Source organism: Budorcas taxicolor, chromosome 1 (assembly GCF_023091745.1).
Source record: "Budorcas taxicolor isolate Tak-1 chromosome 1, Takin1.1, whole genome shotgun sequence".
NCBI lineage: Eukaryota > Metazoa > Chordata > Mammalia > Artiodactyla > Bovidae > Budorcas > Budorcas taxicolor.
In genome coordinates this window covers 200437640-200454555 of record NC_068910.1, presented here as the reverse complement: position 1 = coordinate 200454555, position 16916 = coordinate 200437640, and the positions used below count along the sequence as shown (strand labels likewise).

The following is a 16916-nucleotide window of genomic DNA, read 5'->3' as shown; positions in this document are numbered from 1 at the left end:
TTCTCAGCCTATAGGGTAGGGCTTGAAAGATGGGCAGAGGATAGCAAGATTTCTTTGGTGGAAACCATGCCTTTTTGCTTGGGGCTATGTCCTTAGCATCCAGTTGTTGAGAACCTCAGAGGTGTTTCTAAGTGGGAATGAATGCATGTATGAGGAGCATCCCTAGCTCAGGATTTAGTCTTGAGAATTTTTAAGAATCATTTGGTGGAAACCACATGTGCCAATATTACATCTTCATAAAGGACGCTAAGCTCTTCTGCCCAGGAATGGAAAGGTGGTAGACATATAGTTCAGCAATCTGGGAGATAAAGTCATAAAAATGTCATATACTTGAGTGTGAGTGAGAAGTAATCCATCAGAGGGACAAAAATGCAAACTACTTAGAGTATGATGTGTTTTATTTAAAGTTACAAAGAAAAAAAATCAGTGAAAACAATTTCTAAATCATCAAGAAAATATTTTATGTGTGTCAGCAGGTAGTTTTATTTGTGTGTGACTTGGTGTTGGGGACTGAGAGGGTCTTTTAAATCACAGAAAACTTGCTTAACTGTAGAAAAGAATCAGTAAACTTGCTTAAATGTAGATAAGAATCAGTATAGGTGAGTGGCACTAGGATGCAGAGCTCGAAATCAGAGTTGTATCAGGTATCAGACAGCTGAAAGTTTCCCCCAGATGCCAACTCTGATTGGTTGAAGTATTGTTGTTTTTGTTGTTCAGCCGCTCAGTTCTGTCTGACTTTGTGACTCAATGGACTGCAGCATACCAGGCTTCCCTGTCCTTCAGTGTCTCCAAGAGTTTGCTCAAACTTATGTCCATTGATGATGCCATCCAACCATCTCATTCTGTCATCATTCCATTCTCCTCTTGCTCTCAATCTTTCCCAGCATCAGGGTCTTTTCCAATGAGTTGGCACTTTGCATCAGGCAGCCAAAGTATTGGAGCTTCAGCATCAGTCCTTCCAATGAATAGTCAGGGTTGATTTCCTTTAGGATTGACTGGTTTGATCTCCTTGCTGTCCAAGGGACTCTCAGGAGTCTTCTCTAGCACCACAATTCAAAAGCATCAATTCTTCAGTGTTCAGACTTTTTATGATCCAACTCTCAACCATACATAAATACTGGAAAAACCACAGCTTTGGCTATAAGGACTTTTGTTGGCAAAGTGATGTTTCTGCTTTTTAGTACACTGTCTAGATATGGCATAGCTTTTTTTCCAAGGAGCAATCATCTGTTAATCACAATGATTTTGGAGGCCAAGAAAATAATATCTGCCACTATTTCCAATTTTTCCCTATCTATTTGCCATGAAGTGATGGAATCAGATACCATGATCTTAATTTTTTGAATGTTGAGTTTTAAGACCGCTTTTTTACTCTCCTCTTTCGCCCACATCAAGAGGCTCTTGAGTTCCTCTTCAGTTTTTTTCATAAGTGTGGTGTCACCTGAATATCTGAGGTTGATATTTCTCCCAGCAATCTTGATTCAAGCTTGTGATTCATCCAGCCCAGCAATTTTCATGATGTACTCTGCATACAAGTTAAATAAAAAGGGTGACAACATACAGTCTTGAAGTACTCCTTTTCCAATTTTGAACCAGTTCACTGTTCCATGTCCGGTTCTAACTGTTGCTTCTTGACCTGCATATAGGTTTCTCAGGGGACAGATAAAGTGGTCTGGTATTCCTTTAAGAATTTTATCCATGTTTAGAAGAATACTGTTAATAATAGCTAACATTTATTTAGCATTTATTACATGACAAACATTCCTTAAACACTTTGAAAGCTTGCTTGCTTAGTTGCTCAATTATGGCCTAGTCTGTGTGACCCCATGGACTGTAGTCCACCAGTCTCCTCTGTCCATGGGATTTTTCAGGCAAGAATACCCGAGTGGGTTTCCATTTCCTCCTTCAAGGGATCTTCCTGACTCAGGGGTCGAACCCGTGTCTACTGTGTCTCCCTCTTGGCAGGGTTCTTTACCTGCTGAGCCATCAAGAAAGTCTGCTTAAACACTTTATAATTAGCTATTAATAGCTGTAAGAGGCAAGCAGTTGCATTGTCATTATATTTCCATTTTACAGATGAGAACACTGTGCAATCATTTATTCAATACCTTCCAAGGGATAAACTCTCCAGGTTTCTACAGCTGATAAGTGGAGGAACTGGGATTTGGTCTTGATTCTTCTCACAAGCATAGAGTTGAATGCCATGACTGACTAGAAAAGAGAGGAAGGTCATTTGCCATCCTTGCATTCTGATCTTTTCCCCATCTTTCAGTCACCTGCCTTCTTCTTTCCCAGCCAGTCAAATTAAACACCTTTCTGCTTGCCCTCTGCTGGCTTTTACTGGTGCCCTGAAATTCAGTTCAGGTATTGCTTCTTGCAGAAAGTTCTCTCTGATCTCATCAAGAATTGGTGTTCCTTCTTTCTTACAGTGAACGTGCCTCACTTGTAACATAAAACTTTTTATTTTGAATTGTGATGCCTTAAATTAACTTAAATGAGCTAAAAGCCAGGTTTCACATGGTATTTTTGTTGAATGAATGAGACTTGATTCCTTTCCTTATTTCTGTTGCACAATACTTATGTAGTCTTCTAAAAGTTACCTGCCTAGGAGTTGTTGCTGTTGTTGTTCAGTTGCCCAGTCATGTCTGACTCTTTGTGGGATAGGAGTTGAACCACATGGAATGGAATCACAGAAGTTGAACACATGGGATTTCCAGCCCTGTTATTCTTTTATCAGTTTGGAATTTCTAAACATTTTATTTAGTTAAAATCATGGTTAGGTTTATGTTTTCTATCATATGCATACATACAGTGTTTTCTTCCATAATCATTCTCTCTCCTTGTGCCTAAGCTTGCTAAGTGTGGTATCTCCATCTAAAGAATTAACTTGTTGGAAGGAGTCCATGGTGTCTGTATTAATAATGTTTTATATCTTAAGGTGGGGAGGTATAGATGGGCATACCACATTTTAAGTATGAAATACTATATAAAACATTAAAAGGAATATTAATAAATCTTTATAGATAATATTATAGATAACATATTTGTCACCCTGCTTATTTAACTTATATGCAGAGTACATCATACAAAATGCCAGGCTGGATGAATCACAAGCTGGAATCAAGATTAGAAAGTGAAAGGAAAGTCGCTCAGTCACGTCCAACTCTTAGTGACCCCATGGACTGTAGCCTAAGAGTACTGGAGTGGGTTGCCATTTTCTTCTCCAGGGGATCTTCCTGGCCCAGGGATCGAACCCGGGTCTCCTGCATTCCAGGCAGATGCTTTAACCTCTGAGCCACCAGGGAAGCCCAATCAAGCTTGCTGGGAGAAATATCAATAATCTCAGATACACAGATGACACTACCCTTATGGCAGAAAGCAAAGAATAACTAAAGAGACTCTTGATGAAAGTGAAAGAGGAGAGTGAAAAAGTTGACTTAAAACTCAACATTCAGAAAACTAAGATCATGGTATCTGGTCCCATCACTTCATGGCAAATAGATGGGGAAACAATGGGAACAGTGAGAGGCTTTATTTTTTGGGTTCCAAAATCACTGCAGATGGTGACTGCAGCCATGAAATTAAAAGACACTTGCTCCTTGGAAGAAAAGCTATGACCAACCTAGACAGCATACTAAAAAGCAGAGATATTACTTTGCCAAGAAAGGTTCATCTAGTCAAAGCTATGGTTTTTCCAGTAGTCATTTATGGTTGTGAGAGTTGGACTATAAAGAAAGCTGAGTGCTGAAGAATTGATGCTTTTGAATTGCGGTGTTGGAGAAGACTCTTGAGAGTGCCTTGGATTGCAAGGAGATCAAACCAGTCAATCCTAAAGGAAATTAGTCCTGAATATTCATTGGAAGGACTGATGCTGAAGCTGAAACTCCAATACTTCGGCCACCTGATGCGAGGAACTGATTCACTGGAAAAGACCTTGATGCTGGGTAAGATTGAGCCAAGAGGAGAAGGGGTGATAGAGGATGAGATGGTTGCATGGCACTGTCAACTCAGTGGACATGAGTTTGAGCAAACTCAGGGCTATAGTGAAGGACAGGGAAGCCTGGCATACCGCAGTCCACAGGATCACAAAGAGTCAGACATGACTGAGCGACTAAACTGAACTGAACTGACAGATAATATAAAGAATGTAAAGAACATAAACTTATCTTAAAATGTCCAGTGTTTTAGGCTAAATCTACACACTTTTACACTGTAAAGTGGAGAAAAGATAGCAGCTATTAAAACAAAGATACAGACAGAAAATGGTTATCCTGGCTAGATTTATATGATAGACAGGGACTAGAATCTTGGGTAATCAGTGGGTCTTCATGAATGAAATAAATGAAGTTTAGAGAAGCTATTTATTGCTAGAGAGATGAAAACATAATTAGCCATCATAAAGCAGTTCTGATTATCATGGAGCAATGGGTGGATTTTTGGAGACTTGGCTGTTTATATCTAATCTTCTTTTCTTTTCAAATATACCTAAATCTCTTACTAAGCAATTTCAGGCTGGGGAAATGGGGAAGGGGGATTGCATAAGCTAACACCTGATTTATATCAGATACTAACATTTCCATTTCCTGAGACAGAATAGCCAGGTTATACCTGTGATGCGAGCAAACAGAAACAGAAAATGAATGACAGCCTGGATATTCTTTTTTTTTTTTCTTCCAATTTTTACCCTCCAGCAAGAATTTCTTTTGTTTCTTGAGGCATCTTTTTGTAATGATGATATTCACAAGATAAAATAAATGCTTTTTTCTAGTTAAAAATTTAAATTACTGGTGCTAGTTAAATATCAGTGAAAATTGTCCTTATTTTACCCAGTGGATAAAGCTACAAGTTTATGAGGTGAGAAAAATTTCTCTTCCATTTAATGCTGTGAAATATATTTTTAAAAGTGTCAGAGCAGAAGGAAGTTAGATTTCAGACTTACACATCGGATTCCATATTTCTAACGTGGCAAATCAAGTCATTTTTGAGCAAGATGGCTGTTGTTGGCAGAGTGTTCTGAGGGTATCTCACTAATTCAGTTAAAAACGAGGTCATATTCCACTACAGCAAATATCACTCCATAGAAAAACTCTGTGCAACAACAGTTTTCCAAGGTCCAGGCACTAATCATTTTATGTCACAAAATATAAGAATTTGGTAAAATCTCAATAAAGAGAATTGAGACTCTTTCAGAATACCTTAAAATGGACTCACCTCCTTCATTTAGCTATCACAGCAAACTAAACTAATAGCAGAGCTTGAGATGTTCTGTAACAGCAGATACAATGTAGATTCAAGTTTAACTAGAACTGGCTTCAGAATTGTTACAGGTGAGAGCCTAGAGGGAGTTTGGGGTGTGACCTGGGAATCTGTGTTTTCACCAGGACTCCAGGTGATTCTGTTGCAAGTCTCAATAATGCTCAAACAGAAATCTGCTTTTAGTTAAGAAGGACATAAAACAAGTCAAGATAGCACCAGAGATTTCATCAGTTTGGAGTGGTTGTCAAAAGCTTTTTGGGCAATATTTACTTAATCAACTGGAATTAAACCTAGTTGTGAACTTGGCTTTTAAATTTAGTCCACTAAATAGTCTTTGGAATATTTATTACCTATGAATTATTTTTTGGCTTTAAAAAAATCTGTTCTCACAAGTTATATGGAAGCTTTCCCTCTGTTTCCAGTCTTTATGTCATTAGTGATTTGTGTTGCAGAGTTGATTTCCCCTGTTAAAAAATGAGTCCCTCAGTCTAGCAGCTTGTATAGATATTCTCAAGCATGGCTGGATACAAATCACCGGTGGAACTTTTTAAACCTATTGTTGCCCAGGCTCCACTCCTCACTCCAATCAGAATCTCTAGGCACGGGAACTCCAAAATATATTTCCTTAAAAGCACTACTTTCTTTTCATTTTGTGTTTAGCTTTCTTTTCTGTGCAAAAACTTTTAAGTTTCATTAGGTCCCAGTTGTTTATTTTTGTTTTTATTTCCATTTTGACAGATGAATGGATAAAGAAGTAGTATAGGTATGTACAATGGAATATTATTTAGCTGTAAAAAGGAATTAATTTGGGTCAGTTCTCATAAGATGGATGAACTTAAGAGTCTATTACACAGAGTGAAATGAGTCAGAAAGAGAAAAACAAATATCATATATTAATGCATATACATGGAATCTAGAAAAATAGTACTGAGGAATCTATTTGCAGGGCAGGGATAGAGAGACACAACAAACCTGTGGCCACAGCAGGGGAAGTAGAGGATGGGATAAACTGAGAGAGTAGGACTGAAACATTTATATGACCATATATAAAACAGATAGCTAGTGGGAAGTTGCTGTATAACACATGGAGCTGGAGCTCAACCCAGTGCTCTGTGACAACCTAGAGTGGTGACATGGGGTGGGCGGGGGGGTGGGGGTGGGGGGTGGGGTGGGGGTGGGAGGGAGATTCAAGAGGGAGGGGACATATGGTTACTTAACAACTGATTGACATTGTTGTATGGCTGTTGCTGCTAAGTCGCTTCAGTCGTGTCCAACTCTGTACGACCCCATAGACGGCAGCCCACCAGGCTCCCCCGTCCCTGGGATCCTCCAGGCAAGAACACTGGAGTGGGTTGCCATTTCCTTCTCCAGTGCATGAAAGTGAAAGTGAAATCGCTCAGTCGTGTCTGACTCTTAGCGACCCCATGGACTGCAGCCCACCAAGGCTCCTCTGCCCATGGGATTTTCCAGGCAAGAGTACTGGAGTGGGGTGCCACTGCCTTCTCCTGTTGTATGGCAGAAACTAACAAAACATTATAAAGCAATTATCCTCCAATTTTAAAAAAAAATGTTACTGTATACCCAAGCTTGAGAACCACTGGTTTAAAGATAGTAAAATAAACTTTCTCTGAGATTTTCAAACATGTTCTTCTTGGTTAGACATTTCTTTACTCTTGCTGCAGCCGGAACCATTGCTGTGCTTGATTCTGTGCATTCTTGTAACTCTGAGTTTTGTGCTATGCTATCTCTGATAGAGTTACTGGTGAACAATCGCTGAGATTATTAAGCAGGCTTCACTTCTGGGGCTGATAAGCCAGAGGCCCTCTATACACTGACAAGGATATAAGTTTCCTCTAAGTGACATTTTGATCACCTGGAGGATAGTGAGAGAAAACTGCTGAAGCAGTGTCACACCACCTGACGTGAAGTAGGAAGAAGGTTTTGGAGACTGTAGCACTTAGACCTTTGAATCACACCAGTACACTATTGGGTAATAGGACTATGCTGAACAACAAATAGTCTAGCCAGTCTGAAAATATTCAGATTTAGGTCAAGTTTGAGAGATGACAGAGGCACTGGGCTTCCTGATTTCCAGACTCTGGAATTACTGACAGAAGTCTTTCTGGGCAATTTCAAAGATTCCTAAGACAGGATATTACAAACTCTGGCTTATATTGGATAGTTCTGACCTGAATTGTCCAAGGATCTGCAGCAATTAGCTCCCTGGATTTTATTCCTATAATGCTTCTTCCCGAGTTTGCCTGTGTAGTTCTGTGACAGTCTGCAAATTTCCAAAAAACAGGAACCACTTATGCTTCTTCTCTGGCCAAGAATACAGCACAGTGACACACATGTCCAATACTTCAGGATGACTTAGTGTTCTCAATGAGGAGCGTCCACCAAATTAGTTACTGACCCATAAACAAAGATGGGTGATGTTCAAATCAAACATGCCTTCCCTCAGCCTGTGTCCAAACTACAAGCGTCACCAGAACACCCCTTGTTCAGTCAGTCACTGGAATGCTTTATCAGTTGAGGAAGGAAAAGGTTTTGAAACTTCTGGATAACATGGAGTAGGGGGTTATAACCGTCATTTTTAGACGAGTGCCTTTAAAATCTTACTACCCAAAGCGTGGTCCTCAGACGAGGAGCATCATCACTAAGAGATTGTTGGGCAGAATTTCAAGTCCCCGTCTCAGGCTTACTGGATCAAAATCCGCTTTTTAATAAGATGCCCAGGTCATTCTTGTTCATATTTAGAATTTGAGATATCAATAGATCTAGTAATTGTCAATCTAGCACCAATCAGAGCCCAAAACAGAGATCCAGCCCTTTGTAGACGCCTCTCACCCGATCCACTCTGTAGCAACCGAATCCCCGGAGACATCGGAACGGGTGCTGCCGAGGGCAGCTTGGTGATTGGTTAGGTCGGCCACGTGACCGGCGCTGGCCCTCCCGTGCTAGTGGATTGGCTCTCGCGTACGCTGACGGACAGGGCCGGGGCGGGCCAAAGCCAGGTCGGAGGGGCGCGCGCGGTGGCGCGGAGGGGCGAGAACGCGAATGCGCGTGCGCGAGCGGCGGGGCTCTTTCCCCGAGCCGTCGGAGGGAGCGGGAGCGCTTCTCCCGAGGTAAGAGCTGCCGCGGGGCGGGCTCCCTGCCCCTCCGCGGCCGATTGCGGGCGAGCGGGGCGGGGGGAAGTCTGAGGTCCGCCCGCCCGGGGAGCCTCACTTGGCAGAGGACGCAGACCCGGGCTCAGTCATCTCCCTCGGTGCCTCGGTTTCCCTTTTCTGCCCGCTAGGGCATCTCCCCATCCTCTTCACCGCGGTGACGGGTCCCCCCGAGGGGAGTTGCCCACCTGGTAGCCTCGCCTCTGCCTTTGTTTCTCTCCCGGAGGGATGCTGGTACCGACCCCCTCCCCAGGTAAAGGGTGAAGGGTGGTGGGGCGGGGACGTCTCCGGCGCAAGACCTGGCCTAGAGCCGGGGAGAAGATGGCTTTAATGCAGTGGGATCTGTCACATGTGAGAACGAAGGAAAAAAATGTAGTGTCACTTTGGCCAAGCCACGGGACTCGAACTAATCCGGCGGCGGCGGCGGCGACCAAAGCCGTATTCCTGGCGCAGCCGTGCGGGCAGGGGTGGGGGCAGGACCCGCGGGCCAGCCCAGGTGCGCCGGTGGAAGGCTTCTCCGGACCTGCCTGGAGCTCTCACCTCAGAGTTGCACCGAAACGCTTTCAGCCTGCCCAAGGGATCAAGAGATTCGTAAAGAGAAGGGGGAAAAATTATTTTTTTTAAAGCCGCTGGGCACTGGCGGAGAAGGTCTAAGTGAGAGGCTACAGTGAGAAATTACAGCGAAACTGATGGCTGGTAGTTGTGAGGGGGAAGATCCCTGCAGTGAACTGCAGAGCAGACCATCACACGGATATTCTCCTTCAAGAAAACCTGATTTTTTTTTTCCCCCCGGGGGGTGGTGCTGGTTATCTCTGTAAACTGAGGTTTTTCTGGACTGCCGAATCAAGTAATGACTTATTTTTGCATGTTAATGGGTGCTAGGGAGAAGGGAAGGCAGGTTACACCCATTTAGATCTCCTTAATTCTTTCAAAAGTGCGTGTTAAAAGAAGGCCTTTGGATGTCAAAAGCTGCTTGTGTGTGTGTGTGTGTGTGTGTGTGTGTGTGTGTGTGTGTGTGAGTGTGTGATTATGGTTTGGGGGTGGGAGATGTCTCCTTGAAGTCATACTTTACAAAAGGCATCCTCTGCCTCTTTCCTTCTCAATTTCCCTAAACCTGAAATAGCAAGAGCATACTGTACAGCTCATAACAAAGTATAAAAAGCCCCTTCAGTTTTCCACTAGTTAATTTATTAGCTATACCTGCTAGTCTGCTTGGTTCAGAACGGTTTAAACTATCATTAGGAAGATTTTACTGTATTCTGGAATTCCACTATAATTCATTTACAACTTATTCTGGTAGGAAATGGACAGGAATCTCTCTACCTGATTCCTCAGAGACATCCTGACAGGGTTCCAAGGCTTTTTATTACTCTTACCTTCCCCATACAAAGTTTTGTTTCTTTAGGAAACGGTGTGATTTTTTTTTTTTTTTCCCCAAACATCTAAGACACACACCATGCCTGTGAAATGCCCAAACTTGTTAGGAAATCAATTTACTTGGCAAGTTCAAACTAACTAAAGAAGGAACACTTAAATTTGTTAGGGGGAATCAGAATTAACATCAACTGTAGCAGATCAACTTTTGGTGGTTTTCTGGGGTGAGCCAAAGTAAAAGAAAAGGTGTTGCAAAGCTTGTTGGGAATGCAACAAATGACCTCATAAAGTAAAATATAGATTGTCACCTGACAGATTGGTACATAAAGCAAATTAGAGTAATTTTAGAACTTGTCAGTGATTTGTTTCTAGCTGGTATCAGTGGGGAGAGGAAGGAATTCTGAAGCTTGGGTAGGAAGTATAGTTTGAAAAGGTATATGCTTTTGTGTTTAGAGAGAAAATGTCGCTTTTGTTATATAAACTGCACAAAGGGCGTGCAGTGTTTATGTTTAGTCTGTGAAAGGGAGGCAAGGGTTTTGGAAAGGTTGAAAAACGCTTATTAGGTTAAACAAGGGAAAGCAGAAAGATTGGCAGGCTTAGTTCATCTTAAGGGAAGCAATGTACCTCAGTGATCTACAGGACAAGGTTTATTCTCTGATTCAGTAAAAGCCCACTAATGTTGCTTCCAAAGCAACAACAAAATCATTTCCTTTCTGTCATTTCTGTCCCTTGGGTCAGGGAAGGAAGAGTGAATGAGAGATTAGAGTCTGACCTGCATGCCTAAGCAGTACTGTCCTTTGAGCAGGATCTGTGACACACTGTGTAAATCTAAGAGCCGTCATGTTGATAGAGGTCTAAGCACCTTCCCTGGACTCTTGCTGTAAGATAGAGTGGGGTAGCATTGCCACAAGTGGAAGCAAGGTGAGAACATCTGATACGGAAGCCCTAGGGTGAGGAGAGCTAGGAAGTGTTTAATTCAGTGAGGCTCTGCCTTTGGAGCTTTGAGAAGGCAGAGCTGCCTCTCTACTGGCTTGACAGGCTGGGTGTTATACGGCTTCCCAAGGACCTGCCCTTCACGATGGGGGCTCCTGTGGATTTCTGTGTCTCAGGTTGTAAGCATCAGTTACGCTTGTAATGTGCTCTAGAAAAGAAAGGCTCACAAAAACACAAATCTAGGCTGCCATTCTTTCAGGCATGTCAACCGCAGGCTTCCAGAAAACAAGTTATGCCCTCCCTACCAGTAGATGGCACTGCTGTCTCTGGGAATTCCTGGAGGAGATGAAACAGGAGCTGGCAAACCAGTGATGTATAGCCTCTGGTCTAGATTTTGAAAGGCTGTGTCAGTTTCCAAAGAATATCATAAAAAAAAGAAAAAAAAAAGTTACGAAAGCCAGAAATATTGATACGAAGTAGGAATGATGGTTGTGGGGGTTGAGAATGGGTGCCATTACTTTGCTGGTTGTGTGCGGGAAATGGAGAGGGTAAGCTGACAAGCGTTGGAACACAGGTTTTGAAAGCTCTTGCATACATATTGTTGGCTAATTGAAAATGAGGTTGAATTCATGATTCAATCAAATTTCCCAACAACTTCCTAGTGTCTACGTCTTTGCTTATAAAACTCGTCTGTACACGTGGACGGGACTATGGAAATACACATATAACTTTTAAACCAAATCAATATCCTATAATTATGTATCTGAAGATAGTGGTGAGAGTATTAGTAAAAATAATGCTCATGATTACTATATTTTAGAGCTGTCCACAATAGTAGGTCAAAGTTATTCTGAATCAGTTTCTTCTAAAACTTAAAAATTCCTAACAAGTATTCTACAATTTTAAGATTTTATTAGCAATTCACATCCTGAACTTTGGTTTTATTGACCTTATTAGCCAGGGTTTGTTCATTTATTCCCCTCTTTTGAACCACCTTTTCTTTCATTTTTTAAAAAAATAATTGACTTTTTTATATGAATTTTGTAGCCATATATTTGAAGGAGGCGATACTGTTGCTAATGAGGTTACTGTGCATATGAGCTTTGACCCTTTTGGAGGCATAGAACTCTGCTCCTGGGAGTCATTGCCCGAATCACCTGCTTCCTCATGCTGTCCTTGTGCTATGGCTCAGCTTTTTGGAGTTTATTTCCATCTCTCTTCAAGTGAACTCATGAGCTGAGTTGTATACCAATGCCAAATCCTAAAATCTTGCTGACGCTAGACAGCAGTAGTCACAACAGTTTGCTAACATTACCTCATTATGTGACCTCAAATACATTTCTTTGCCTTTCTGAACCTCAGTTTTCTCACCTGGGTCACTAGAATTGGGTGAGATGTCTCTTGAAAAAAATCCTTTCTAAGTCAAAAATTCTACACCCAGCTGATTCTCATAGTGTCAACATTTCTGAAGCCCCTGAAAAATTCTCATCTAAAAGGTATTTTCATGCAGTGAACCTAGAGCAAAAAGAAATCTCACTGATATTTCTTCTCAGAGAATCCTAATAATTCAGAGTTGTAGGAAACCTTAGGGATGGTGAAGCTTGACCTTCTCATTTCATAGACAAAGAGTTTCACCTCAGAGCTGAGTGATTTGCCCAAGCTAACAGAACTAGAGAGTGGTAGAAAGCTGGGACCCAAGCTCATGTCAGTCCTACCTTTTCCAGTGCTGAATTTCTTCACCTGCCATCAGTACGAAGATGCTGTGTCTACAGGGCTGGAGCCAAGAAAATTCTGAGTTAATTCCTTAAAGTAGGCTTTTTAAACCACAGTGTGAATAGTATTGTGTTGGGCAGAAATTCAAGGTCTGACTTCTTTTTTGCACCTCATTCTTTTCTTCACTGACTGTTCTTGAGTAGTATTCTTTACTATACATCCTTGTGCTTTTTAAAACTTTCCTGCAGAAGAAAAAAACTTTCTTTACCCTAAAAGAGTCATTCCCCAATCAGATGTTTTTAAATTGGGTCCATGGACTCTCTGAAGGCTATGTGACTAGAATAATTTCCATATAATTGATTTCCTTTTTATTCTTATATATATATATATATATATATATTTTTTTTTTTTTTTCTCTGCATATAAGAGATTATTCTGAGGAGTTCCTTAGGCTTCAGTAGATTGCCAAAAGTACGGGAGAATCCATGGCACAAGAATAAGTAAAACTTCTAGGGTCGAGAAGAGGTTCTGGGAAATTGCCAGGATGGGAGAGTTTTTGAGGTGCTAGAGACACTACTCTTGCCTGGAAAATCCTATGGACGGAGGAGCCTGATAGGCTGCAGTCCATGGGGTCGCTAAGAGTTGGATACGACTGAGCGACTTCCCTTTCACTTTTCACTTTCATGCACTGGAGAAGGAAATGGCAACCCACTCCAGTGTTCTTGCCTGGAGAATCCCAGGGACTGGAGAGCCTGGTGGGCTGCCGTGTATGGGGTCACACAGAGTCTGACACGACTGAAGTGACTTAGCAGCAGCAGAGACACTATGGCAGAAGAGAGTTGGGGGTGGAGTAACCTGTAGCAGTTCTTAGAACATTTTACCTTTATTAAAATGCTTGAAATTACTCACTAGATGAAGATGCTGATAATAGCATTTTACTCATCTTAACGATGGATATGCAAGTATTGATTTCCATTTATCATTTCTTGTTCATTAAGTAGTCCCTCCTAATTTTGCCAAAACACTTTCAAATTTTTATCTCTTTATTGGAGACATGCATATTAAGTGGTTCCATTCTTCCCTTCCTGATGTAGAACTTTGAATTTGGACTCCTGTCTTTCATTGCTGAGGCCCTGTATTTTACTTTCTGCTCTTAACTTCAAGGACTCACCATGCTCTCAGAGATGCAAAATAATTTAAGTATCATGGATAAAAAAATCTTGAGATTCCCTTATTTGTCTCCATGATTGGCTATGGAAACCTCTGTTCCTCCTCAGCTAATTATTAGTATTTCCTTTCCCTTTTTTATTTGCAGTCTCAAATTCTCCTTTTCTAATTGTCCCTTAATAGCAATGACTCAGTGTGTATGTATGGAAAATAAAAATTCTTGTTTTTGCCAGAAGGTATACAGAAGTTAATTTGTGTTCAGGTCACATTTTGGACTAGTGAGATATAACTTTGGTGGAGATCACTGTTTCGAAGAACATTTGCTTGAAAAACTTGGTCTGCCCTGTGACCCCTCTTCCCTTATGTTTGGTATGATGGTGGTCCATGCTGGTGAATGCTACCTTCTGGTACCTTTTTAGATTTGGGCCAGAGTAGCCATTTACTCTCACTTTAGCAGAAGAATAAGAATCACCTTTTCTTCTTCAGCAGCATATCAATTGAATTTATGTAATAACAGAAGAAAAATTCCAATTTCTGTACTCTAATTCCAGCACACTGAGTTAGTATGAGATTTGAGGGACATTGTTGACGTCTGAGTTTGTTTCCTTGTCTGGAAAATAAGACAGGAAAGCAGTGACCACTTAAATTCTTTCTAGTTCCGAAATCTTGTGACTCTTTGAAATTTTACCTGGTATCCTGATAATGGGGAATTTATGTATAATCAAAGTTGGTGCCAGTTCTTTATATCTGCAGATCACTTTGTGGAATACAAAAATATTTTCTAATTTTTAAAATCTCTTTTCTACTTCAATCTTCTTTTCTACTACAACATCTGGGAGTTTGCAGCTCAGCATTTGGTCAAGATACCCAGGCTATGCATGCTGTTTTGTCTCATTTTTGAGTCTCACATTGACGCATAGGTCAATGAGGGAAGCAGAGTATTTCACAGATGAGGAAACCAGATCTCAGAGTGATTAAGTAACTAAGTCAGATTTACTGTTAGTGTCTCACCCAGAACTCCAGACTCTAAAGCTAATATCTTCATTGGGCTGGCGTCAGGCTTGTATGATACTGATTATTAGCTTCCCAGCAACCCACAGATTTAGGTGTGGCTGTGTAACTAAGTGGAAGTGGAAAAGTATTGCGGTCCATTTCTAGGGAAAAAAGAAACAAAAATAGAGCACCCACGCAAGTTCCTCCATGCTGTTTTATACTCTGTGTAGGCTGGAATGGAGAGGGTCCCTACGAGATTGTGGGATGCTATGTTAAAGGATGGCAGGACTTTTGTCAGCCTGGTTGCCTGGATTGCTGTTAAGGGAGACTGTTCAATTGTCCAGTACGTATACAGGAACAAGAAATAAGCTTTTATTGAACTTAAACCATTATATATATTTGGGTTTATGTGTTAAGTAAGTACTGATAGTTAGCCTACGGTAGCAAATTCACTTGAGGAGCAGCGGCTTGGATCTTGAAGTTATGGATCTTCTGGCCTAACGTATTCATTCTTTCATTTTTCATCTTTGGTAGTTGGTGACCGATTGGTTGTGATCCACCATGCAGAAGTGAGTGATGAAAGGCAACAGAGCTGATGGGTCATGAGGATGTAAGTGCATTTGAAGGCTCTCACACCCTCTACTCCAGGGTAAGTCAAAGGCATTCTTTGCCATTGTTGTTCTGGTTTTACTCTTGTCTTAACAGCCTTTTGGCATCAGTGCAGTGGGGTGCCCTGTCTGTGAAAGCTTCCCAAAGCCTTTAGTGATTCAGGTCATAAACACTGTTAAGATCAGCACTTACAAAGCTAAAACCATGATCAAGGTGATGGGATAGAATCTACATGGCAATATCTCAACATAAGAATTTTTTAGTGAGTTTGTAGGGGGTTTGATTTACGTAGAGGGTGAGGGTGTTGCTTGGCCCTTCTGAGAAGGGAACTAGGCCTGAGTGCTGTTTTCCTGTAGCCGTATCATATTGTTATCTCTGCTGACACAAATTCCCCTCTCTCAGCACTCTACTCTTCCATGGATCACTTCGCTTAACTTTTTCTGTGTTAATCACTTTTTTTTTTTTTTTTTTTCCGGGGGATGGGAAACTGCTTACCAGAGAGTTGATGATTTTCAATTTGGTAGATAATAGCAGTAGCAAAGCACATGGTTCTGCCCATTCCATTTTATTTTATCCAGTGTCACTGGAAGTCACATGTCCATTCCCTCCTCATCTGTTTGCAGTCCTTAGTGCAACGGATATAGGCACCAGGAGCATTATAACTAAAGCTGCTTTGGATTTTCATCTGTCGTGAAGATTTTGAGACCAGAGGAGATTTGGTATGCCCTTCTCAGAGGCAGTGGAGGGCTGAGAGGGAGGAGTGGAAAGGACATCCCATCCTTTCTGAGGTCTCTGGATTTTAGAGCTTAAACTAAAACCAGACTCACTAAAGAGAAAATAATAATTAATACAAATCTAAGCAGAGCTAAGACTGGTTAGGAAAAAGGGGAACAGGAGGTTATATTTAGAAGAAAAAAAAAGTACTCAGCTGAGGAACTGAATGGAGGATTGTTTTTAAGCGTCTTAGTTCAATACTGTGGAGTCCTTGCTGATAATGTCCCATTACCCACGCTCAGACAGAGGGCACCCAGTAAGGCTGATGTCCTTCTGTGCCTCACATGGCTCAGTAATGAGTACAATTTACTGAACAAAATAGACAATTAGGAGCTGTAGATCTCTGGAGATTCCCATAAGCATGCATCATTACAGCTCTGGAGTGATGCATGTGCTTAGAGATAAGCAAAGCAGAGGACAGGGAGCTGTAGGGCACGTCAACAACTGGAGGGTCTAGGTGAGCAGCCAGACACAGACCCCAGCTCAGCGCCTGGGGGTCACTAAGGAAAGGACCTGGTCTCTGCTAAGCTTTCTCATTAGAGGAAAGGAGCCAGACTTTGCCAGCTTTTCCTTATTTTCCTCTGTGGCACCAAAAAGTATAGCATGACAGAAATAGCACTCAACTGGTATGTTTCCGTGTAAATGCTGTATGAGGATCAAATTACAGAGGGAGCTATTCTTTATTGATTAGAAGCCAAAGAAACTAGTGCTGGAGATGCCAGAGGATCAGGGGTTCTCATCCTCAGCACCATTGGCATGCTGAGCCTGGTGCTTCTTTGTTGTGGGCTGTCCTGTGCAATGAAGCATGTTCGGCAGCATCCTTGGCCTCTACCCTCTAGATGCCTGTAGTTCCCCCGACCCCCACCACAATCATGACAATCAAAAGTGTCTCCAGACATTGCCAAATGTGCCCTGGGGAAAAAACTGCCC

At 41.7% G+C, this 16916-nt stretch overlaps 1 protein-coding gene and 1 non-coding gene across 2 annotated transcripts in view; one reads left to right on the top strand and one right to left on the bottom strand.

Moving 5' to 3' along the window:
* Nucleotides 1-3232: 3232 nt before the first annotated feature.
* TRNAS-GGA (transfer RNA serine (anticodon GGA)) lies at nucleotides 3233-3305 on the bottom strand. Its single transcript has one exon. It is a non-coding gene; the product is annotated as a tRNA-Ser (tRNA).
* A 5033-nt stretch (nucleotides 3306-8338) lies between these two features.
* Nucleotides 8339-16916, top strand: part of TMEM108 (transmembrane protein 108) — a 429003-nt gene continuing 420425 nt past the window's right edge. The window contains exons 1-2 of the mRNA XM_052642188.1: nucleotides 8339-8384; nucleotides 15138-15252. The gene's annotated coding sequence lies outside the window, so the exon portion shown is untranslated. The remainder of the gene's footprint in view (nucleotides 8385-15137; nucleotides 15253-16916) is intronic.